Genomic DNA, 10490 nt, shown 5'->3' on the forward strand with positions numbered 1-10490 from the left:
ACATGTTTTTTAATAGCAGAGTGAGCCCCTGTATATGAATGTTATTGGCAGCTGGCTCCTTGGGTCCTGTACTGCATCATGGTCTCTTGCAAATTTGTTTCTCTGTTTTTCTCTTCTCTGCTTCTGAAAAATTGGTCACCTATTAAAATGGAGTTTGAAGGAGTGCCTTATTTTTGCACAATGTTTCTTCTGTGGTTATTTAAACAATAAAAACACTTTAAAAAGATAAGTAGTTATAGAAATATGAATCATAGCAAAATTTATTTACATAAACATAGGAATCTATTAAGATTGATTTTAAAACTTGCACTTGTGATGTCTGTTCAATTAATCACTTATAGAGATATTACCAACCATGTTTTGGAAGTTAAATACAAGCAAGGTATGCAAGTATGATCATACGTGATGAAAACAAATGGTTTTTTAGAATTGTGTAAAAAATTTAAACAAGAACCCAATCTCCTTGAGCTGTGACCATATGGTAAATGTTCAGGAGATAAACAATATAAAAATGGCCTTTTCTGACATCAGATTGGATAGTAGAAGTAGGGATTCAAAGGGTGAAATTTGACAGATAGGTACTTTTTGAATAAAATTTATAAAATTTTCATAATGTTTTACTTTTTGCAAGGGTATTTGGAGTGTTTAATTTACATTAACAGTACCATTTTTGGTGCAGTAATCTATGATTGGCATGAGGCCATGTAGCTTAACTTCATCTGGTGATTTTTCAGATTGAAACAGCCCTTCATGAGAAAACCCCTTTGTAAAGCAAGTTTTTGTTTGCTTTTCCTAGGTTTTTATTTAAAAAGCTTGTGGAAGACAGATGACTCTGCAGCTGCACAAAAACATTTAGATTCTTGATTACAGTCAATTATTTGCTTTAAGGAAATCTGCAGAATGGGAGATATTAATGTGATAATTTGAAAATGGATATAGTGTGATCATGCCAGTGAAGATTTAGAGTCAAAGGCATCAAACAAGATAATAGAGCTAAGCCAAGTGTGACTAAGTGGAATTGAACATAGTAGAATGACAACGTAATAACTTTTGAAAGTCATAAAAGCTATGATAAACAGAGCAATCAGCCAAATAATAAATAAAAACAACCAATAAACATTCTTCTAACCAGAATATAATGTGATTTTTTTTTTGGAGGTGGGAATGCCATTGGATGTGACTGAAGTGAATGTAAAACAGGACAGAGTAAGTTGATCAAACATTATGCTCTTGATGTAAGGTTACTGCTACAAAGAATGTATTTTCTTGTTTTGCACACAATATCAAAATTAAAGTGTAACTGGTATTAAGAGTTATTTACCCAAGTATTGCTTTCTCAATAGCCCATCATCTTTTCTTTGTTTGGATATTTAAGTCTTTCCTGAATTTGGAGCATTGTTTACTAATCCTCATCTCGGACCCATGTTCAAGGGTTGAAGGTAATCCTGCTCTATTCCTGGATCTAATTAATGGGCAGTTGAAGAATTGCTCTGATTTTAATGGAGAAAGGAAAGCAACCACACAGGTAAAACTCTGATCTAACTATAAAAAATTTGCTCCATAGTTCTTCCCAATATTTACAAGTACATTTTCAAACCAGGAGAAAAATATGAGTAAGAAACAAAACAGAAGATAAGAACACATACATAGATACTACAACGATGAAGACCAAAGAGGTAAAAAGTGTTACCTCTGATATTGCTTCACCCTCCAAGAAGTCAAGGAAAAATGTATGATTGGGATAATATGATAATTTAGAGTCATCTTGTTCACCAGCCTTTTGCTATAGGAAGCTTGTAGTAATTTGCCACTGGCACATGGGGAAGGTGAGGCAGAAAAGAATGTGCCTTGGAGGAAGGGATTTGTCTAGATATTTATTAAAAGCACTACTTTTATGACTAGCGAAGAAGTCTAAAATGAAACAGGAGGAACTGGGAGTGAATTATCTAGTTACTGCAGAACTAGGAAGTAATTCTGCTGCTATTCAGGTGGTCAAGATCTGCTGGTATGATTGAAGAATTTTCTTAAAGAAGTTAATGTATCTGTGGGCAAAGGAAAATAATGTCTGAGTTACAATAGTTATTTTTCAAAGCAGATGGATGCTCTCAACAAAAGAGAGCAGTTTTTCTTTGACTTAGGACAGAGGTTGAAAACTTTAATTTTCTTGGATTGGTTGTAAAAGATGGGAGTATAGGCAAGTGTGCTACAGTAGGAACTTTCAAGAGTCAGGAAAGAAGTGTGAACCATATTTACTGAAACTAATAACTTAGGGGTACTTTGAGCAACATCTCTATGTAATTAGCATAAGAAACACAATAAGCAAAGACTTTGGTTTCAAAGACAAGAAATATCTGAAGCCAGGCTGCTGTTTTTACTAGGACCCAGTACTCCATCCCAATCAGTTAGAGAAATAAGAAAAGATGGATGTTAATTTTATTGTGTTTGACATATAACAGTGGTTCTATTTCCAAATTTGTGCCAAGGATAAATTAGGGAGACCCTTTGTTTATTGGACTTAGACAGATTTTGAGAGTGGTCATCAAGTGCTTTAATGGATCCAGGGGAGCAGCTAGTTTGTGGATCTAAGTGTATAACTGAATTTCAAGGTGGTGTACAGATCCATAATACCAAAAGCATAGCTAATGATAGAAGTTAATGTTCATGCATTCTGAAAAAAATGAACATGTTGTCCTTTTTTTGTTTGTGACCTATTTTTGAGTACGAGATATTTCAGTATGAAGTGGATTTTACCTCTTCATTTTCTTCATAGTCTTATCAGCAAATGCTGACCCTGATAAGGAAGGGGGAATGAGAGAATAAGACCTCAAAGTTCACTGCCTTCTGGTACTTCTATAATATTGAAGTCCAATTAGATCATACTCCATCTATCTTTTCTTTCTCCTAAGAAACTCAATGCCATTTTTCTTCTTTTTTTCTGTCTTAATTGTAAACCAAATCTGATTGATAATGTGTTTCCTGTAAGTGATAAAAAGTGTTAAGGAAATTTGTGAATAGCTTTATCTGCTGTCTTTCTCCAAGCGCTTTTCTTATGATGGTTTGTTTTAGCAGTCATATCCATTGATGGTTAACTAACAGAATGTGGGCAAAAGTAAATTGTCTTAATCTTCTGCTTCTGTTTTCATGGGGGATGGAAATTACTTTTGCTGCATGCTTCTTATTCTGAAAGAAGGGAATAATGAGTGTAAGGCAGACACTCGAAGATGTTTTATTCAGAGTGAATGATGTCTTTTATCACTTACTGCTGCTGTAAGGTATGGTGCAGTTGCGTTATCCTTGTGGCTTCCATACAGCATTCCAGGGTTTTGCAGATGTTCCTACTTGCTTTTTGGAAAGGCAAGTTCTAATTTGTTTTCTGAGCTAAATCAAATTTAAGCTTTTCCTGAGTAAAAAACTGCAGATGTTATAGAGAATAACTTTTATACTCATTGGTGGGCTATTATCTTTTAGCAAAGCTCTTCTTGTTTCATTTCAGTCATTGCTGGGGGGAGATATTTTCAGCCCACTCAAGAAAAATGCATAATGCCATGCAAGCCTAGGGTAGGTATTGGTCTCATCTGGCAGATGCGCCAAGTATGGCTTGAAATGCACGTTTCCAGGCATGCATACAGGGAGACAGTGAATGAAAAAACTCAAGGCAATAAAGCTAAGACCACTTACAGTATTAGCTACAAATTTACCACTAACAGGGTTTCATGCAATACATGGTTCATCCTCACCTTACTGTATTTTCCTGCCATTGATAAATTTCTAGTTGAATCACTGCAAATTAGCAGAGAAAAAGAACTTCATTTTTCTGGTTGACCTATCCTTTAGGGAGATTCCTGTCTTTTGCTAATTAGTCTCACAGGATGCCGTGGTCTATGAAAAAATCATAGCAACACTTCTAATTGCACAAATTTTTTCCTGATTTGTCAAGATGGAAAAATACCAGAATCCACCCCCTGGATTTTCATTCCTTAAAGCTGTTATGTGTTTGCAGAATAGGTGGACCCAAGTGCAAGCCAGGGCTCTAAGCACAAACTCCTGCCTAAGACTTCATCCCCAAGGGCAGACACACAAGTTGTATTGGCTCAGATGCTGAGCTCTCCTGTGTGTGCACGGCTATCTCAAAGGCCTGACAAAACTCACCCTGGCCAGAGAGTGCCAAAGCAAGACCATGTTGAGCAGGGATTGTCATACTGTCTTCAGGGAGTCTTTGCTTTTGAGATTTTCTACATGATGCTGCTTTTGGGGGTGAAAAGGAGTGACTAGGACTGATTTTGTATTTACTTCACAGCTGGTACTGTTCTAGCCCCAAAAAATACAAATGCTGTTGGGCCCATATTTCTGATGTGAACTTCTAGAGGCAGAGCTTCTTTCAGGAGTATTAACTCTGAGCCAATCTCGTAGCAAAGTCCTGCTGCCAGTACCCTGAGAGTATTTGCAAGTTTTCCAGTCCCTACATAGCCTCACAGCTATGGCTATGGCTCCCCACAGCCCAGCACCCCATGTCAGCCCCTCAGAACCACCAGCAGCTCTTGCAGAAACAGTGCAGCAGGGCTGGACTCCAGCTCCCCAGAGCCCCATCCTGCCTGGCCATGGGCACCACCAAGTCTGGCCCACCTGTGGCCCACATCCTTGTCCCCAGGGAGGTGCCCAGTGCCTGAGATTTGGGCCATTTTGCAAAGCAATGGATACTGAGAGCTGCAGCTGCATGGCAAAGATGTCAGTGGGTTTCACAGAAAGACATGACTGTCATGAGTGACAGCTGTCCGAGCCAATCTTCCAAGCTATCAGGATAAGCCTGAGTACTCTGGCATAAACCAGATCACCCAGTGGTTTTTTGTCTAGCAGGTTTAGTTTGTACTGGGAGAAATGCTGGGCTGGTAAGAAAAGGATTCTTCTAAATAATCTGTGCCCTGGAGAGTGTCCTGCAAATTAGCAAGAGAGCGAGCTTGCTGTTCAGGCATTGAGCCACTTCTAGTGTTCTTCTGAGCACTAAAACTGTGCCGTGGTAGTGTGCAAAGCACAGAAATAGCAGAATGGTGCTTAGGCAGGGAAGGAGGGAGGTAGAAGAGGGTGGGAAGGGCTCAGGTGGTGTTTAGATAGAGTGGGGAATCCATGAATGTATATGGGAGGGGGATTTCTGTATGTCAAGATATTCACCTAACTAACAGGAGATTTGAAAAGCTTCAGGCTCATAAGCATCTGAATTACTGCTTTTCAGACTATTTGAGACAAATTTCAAAGATTATATATTCGCAATCACTTATTCTAGCAAAATGTACCACTCCAGTAGAATTGTTTCAGCTGTGAAACTACTGCTATAAGTCAAACAACTGAAGCATGTGGAATGAAGCTCTTCTCAAATTAAATAAACAACACTCATGGTAAATCATGAGAGGAGTAAACATTTTCTCTCTTTATTGCTTTGAAGCACAAGACCAGAAGCTAGCTTTACAAATATTTAATATAGCTTATAAATAAATTACACCAGCAAAAACTAAACACCAGACCTAGGCAGGGGTGATTTCACTGTGCAAAAACCCACTGAATTTTTCTCACCTTTTACTACACAAATAAAGGTCTGTTTTTCATATCTTGTTTTCTTCTTTCAACTTTGAACAGAGTTATCAAGGCTTCAGAGGAAAGATGAAATTGACAGAAATGTTTCTGTCTGCCATCCTCTCCTCCCTAATGTCCTAAGGAAAAACAAAAAAAAAAGAATCTGGCAGAAGAACCAATTGATCAGTAACAACAGCATTATTACTCAGGAAAATCCCTTTTTCTTGAGATAAAGGGCAAGTGCATGAAATGAAACGCTAGTGTATCATACTATAATAGCAAGAGCCTTGGTAAGTACAGGTAGCACCACAAACCTCAAATGGAGTGTCAGTTTTTTTTAGTTTCCCCCTTATTTCCCCCTTTTGATTGAGAAATAAGGGGTTTCCCCCTAATATTTGTTCCCATAGGATTCATGCTTAGGTTACCTTTTATAACCTGTTTCAAGTGCGCCTCTCAGAGACAGGGCAACACTGTCATCATGGCCACAGAGTTTCTAATCAGATGAAATGCACCACAAAAGCACGTTTGTAGATTATGGCAATGACCAGATTTACCAAAGACACATTTGCAGAATGCATGTGGAACTGTGATGCATAAAACAACTGGAAAGACAAGTTAATATTTGCACAAGCAGGTTTAAAACAGTGTATGCACAGTGGAGACTGATATTCTCAAAATATTAATGATAATGTTCAGAATTCAAACAGGTATTACATCATGGCTATATGTTCACTACTTTGAACCAGTTGCACACATAATTTTTGGTCTTCACTTAGGTCACCAAATCTGTGTGACTTGTTAAACTGCAGGAACTCATCGCCTCTATTGTAGTGGATGTTTATTTTCATGGTTTTTTACAACTACTTTCTATTAATAACTATGTATCCATGGCATCAAATCGGACTGCAGATCTAGGTCTGGGTGGGATTTCACACCCAGCAGTTGGGGTGGCAAGGAAAAACAGCAACTCCAGTTGATATGGCCTCTGTGCTTCGGAAGTCCCCTGTTTCCAGGAACTTGGTGTGCTCAAAGTTCCCAACTTTATTCTGAAATAATGTCTGACTCATGAATGCCATTTGGAGAAGCAATAATGGAAAAAAATATCTAAAAAATTACAAGATTGCAAATGCAGGAATGTTGTGGCACAGGAAGTTCTCTAAGTCATCAACATACGTGAGAATAGGGTGTCTGCAGATAGTAGAAAATTTTTTTAAACTTTTTTATAGCCAGGTATTCAAAGTCTGAATTTCAGCTCCTGAAGGAAGATATAGAAACTCAGTAGGTATTTTTCTGTGCTTCAGTGTTTTGCCTAATTTTGTTCTGATGACAGTTCACAGTATGACCTCCTCACTATCCCTGACCATTCAAGGTCAGGCTGGACAGGGCTCTGAGCAACCTTTCTGGGTAAGACCTGCTGGAGTGAGTCCAGAGGAGGGCTAGGAACACGATCAGAGGGCTGGAGCAGCTCTCCTATGGAGGCAGTCTGAGAGAGGTGGTGTTGTTCAGGCTGGAGAAGAGAAGGCTCCAGGGAGATCTTAGAGCAGGTTTCCAGTACCTAAAAGGGAGCATGCAAGAGAATTGGACAGGGACTTTTTAGAGGGGAATGCACTGATAGGATAAGGGGTAATGACTTTAAACTAAAAGAGGACAGATTTAGATTAGATATTAGGATGAAATTCTTTACTGTGAGGCACTAGAAGAGGTTACCCAAAAAACAGGATGCCAAATCCAAAGTGTTCAAGGTGGATGGAGCTTTGAGCAAACTGAAATATTGAAAAATGTCCCTGTCAATGACAGGGATGATGAACTCAAAAATATTTAAGGCCTCTTCCAAATCAAAGTATTCTATGATTCTATGCTTCTCCAGTAAGATAAAATAATATGCTTCTGGAAAATTCCATATGATGAATTAACTGTTGTTTGGCAAAATTACTAACAGAGCCGTCAGCAGTACCATTAGTGCTAGTGGGTTTTTTTTCTCTTGGATTTCAAAGCGTTTCTCTGAGGAAGACAGCATTCTTTTCCAGATGGGGGAAATGATGCACAGAGAAGGAAGTGACTTTGCTAATTTTGGAATTTACATTTTAACTCATCTGTATTTAAAGACTATAATTTTTTTAACATTTTCTTCACAAATATTTTTTCTCACATTTAAAGAAAGAACGGTGTTAGGAAAAAAAATCCTAACACAAGACCGATTACTGTAGCCTGGGTTTATTTTCATTAAATTATTTCAAAAACATCAAAATACATCTAAATAAGGTTTAAATTTAAGTCAATGAATCAAAAACAGCTTGTACATCACATATAGTGATGCGCACATACACACATAATCTTGTATTTTGGCCTACAGAACTAGATTTAGCTTTCATATAGTCTCAAGTTTCATTGCTGGTAAGTTAGATTATCTAAATTGATTTTTGCCTGCAGCACTCATGACTGCAAATCAGCTGTGAGCAGACCTGACCAAAATATTATTCTTATCAAATTTCTCTAAGTGAAGAATTATAACTTTGATAGCCTCAGCCCTAATTCCTAGAAAAGGCTGTTACTGTCATGAACCCTGCACTCATTTAGTGTACATTACAGAACAGGACTTGTCAAGAGGCCAAAAGCTTAGGAAGTAGCTCCTGTGACACAGAAGCTGTGATCTGAGATAAAGAGCCAGAGCTCAGCAGAGCAGACTCCTGTGTGCAGCTTTCTCTTCTCTTCCAGTGCCTTCTGCAAAGGACACTTCAACTGGGCAGAAGCTGTTGGGGGACAGACCTTGTATCATATTCCATGTCAGTCATGAGCAGGTTTTGAAGGCTTGAAACTTTCTCTGCTCAAGCAGAAATGGGTGAGAAGTCCCTTTTGACTGGCTGAGGGAAAGAAAAGGAAGATAAGATACATCAGCTCTAGGATCAGAAAACAGCTTGAGCTCTTAGAAGGCTTAATAGTTTTTCATATGTTGAATGACTGCTCACAATTCCCACTGAAGTCGCAGGACATGCATTCCCAAAAAATCAGCCCTTTCCCTTGCAGTTGTGTGCACTGCATATTTGACCTCTCCAGCTGACAAAAACTTGATAATTTTATTTTAAATAATTTTTTAAATAATTTTCAGTCCTGCCATCCTCCATACTGAAGAATATCTCAGTAACATATTACAACACACCCCCCCACACACACACCTTTTCAATTCAATTTTAAGGTTGCCTTGTGCTTTTCCAAGAGATGGAAGTTGGCAACAGAAACTCAGGAAATTAATGAAAGTACAGACTGTGCTTCTCTAGAGCTGGCACTAGGCACAGAGAACTTCCTGGATACAGGAGTGCAGTTGGTATCTCAGCTATGGCTGTGCTGAGGATTGATTAGCTGATTCAGCTTGGCAGGGATATGACTGTAATTTGAACAGACCTGAGAACTGTTTCAGAGAATGAGGCAGGGCTGCAATTACACTGCAGTTGTGGTAGAGAGTTCCTGTTGGATTTTGGTGTATGACAGTGGTGATGTGGGTGAGATCAAGTCTGTGCAGCGAGGAGATGTAGAAGCTGTGTGAGTACCCATAGAGCAGGGCTCTGTCTGCAAGGGAGGACATGACACCATGGTCTGGGATACGAGTGACTGGTCAGAAGTATGGTGATACTCTACAGAAGCAGGGCAGTACACAGAAATCTGTCAATTGGCGAGGACAGCATGCAAAGATGACCACTGTGCTTGAAAACATATTGTTCATTTATTTACAGCAGAAAGTTCAGTGATCACAGTTAAACAATGTATGTTGATGATTATACAGAAGAATTTTAACTTTAGCAAAATATGTATGGCTTGCTTTGAGCTGTGCTGCATGCTGTTCAGAAAGGAGCTACATGGATTTGTGTTGGGACATGGTGAGTAGTGACAGATCCAGCAAGGGAAGGGTTTCCCCAGCAGTTACCTTTCCTGTGCTCCTCAGCTTTCAGATCCAAGTCATGGTGGACATGTTTCTGCCAGGTCCTGCCTGACTAACCTGATCTTTTATGACCAGGTGGGTGAGGGGAAGCCTGTGGATGCTGGACTTCAGCAAAGATTTTCACACCATCCCCCACAGCACACACCTGAAAAATCTGTCAGCCCACAGCTTTGGTGGGTTAGGAACTGGCTGGGCAGTTGGGCCCAAAGAGTGGTGGTGAATTGTGCTGTGTCCAGTTGACAGCCAGTCACCAGTGGTGTCTCCAGGGATCAGGGTTGGGGCCAGTCCTGTTTCATATATTCATGGGTGATCTGGCTGAGGGGATTGAGCCTACCATGAGCAGATTTTCAGATGAAACCATGTTGGGGAGGAATGTTGATCTGCTGGAGGGTAGGAGGGCTCTCTGTCTGCAAAGAGAGCTGGACAGGCTGGATATATGGGCCGAATCCAGCAATATGAGGTTTAACAAAACTAAGTGCTGGGTCCTGCACCTTGGCCATAACAACCTCCTGCAGTGCTACAGGCTGGAGACAGCGTGGCTGGACAGCAGTGGTGAAAGGGACCCGGGGGTACTGATTGGCAGCAGACTGAACATAAAACCACATGTGCCCACATGGCAAATGGCATCCTGACCTGTATGAGGAATAGTGTAGCCAGCAGGAGCAGGGAAGTCATTCTTCCTCTGTGGTCAGCATTGGTGAGGCCGCACCTTGAGTACTGTGTCCAGTGCTGGGCCCCCAGTTTAAAGGATGTTGAGATGCGGAGAATGTCCAGAGAAGGACTACAAGACTGGTGAAGGGTCTAGAACACAAGCCCCAGTGAGGAGCAGATGAGGGAGCTGGGACTGTTTATACTGAAGAAAGGGAGGCTCAGGGAAAACCTGATTTCTCCCAACAACTGCACTTAAGGAGGCTGTAGCCAGGTGGGAGTCAGTCTCTTCTCCCAGGAAACCAGCAACAGTGTATGGGAGATGGTGGTAGTAGTATCAAGG

The 10490-nt window shown here is 40.0% G+C and overlaps 1 long non-coding RNA gene across 1 annotated transcript; it reads right to left on the reverse strand.

Annotated features, from left to right (window-relative positions):
- Nucleotides 1–5450: 5450 nt before the first annotated feature.
- On the reverse strand, nt 5451–10430 carry LOC135296858 (uncharacterized). The gene is made up of 3 exons (XR_010358889.1): nt 10133–10430; nt 8332–8426; nt 5451–7120 (listed from the first exon to the last, which is right to left on the reverse strand). It is a non-coding gene; the product is annotated as an uncharacterized LOC135296858 (long non-coding RNA).
- Between the last annotated feature and the right edge of the window lie 60 nt (nt 10431–10490).

The sequence above is a fragment of the Passer domesticus genome, chromosome 3 (genome assembly GCF_036417665.1).
Source record: "Passer domesticus isolate bPasDom1 chromosome 3, bPasDom1.hap1, whole genome shotgun sequence".
Taxonomy (NCBI): domain Eukaryota; kingdom Metazoa; phylum Chordata; class Aves; order Passeriformes; family Passeridae; genus Passer; species Passer domesticus.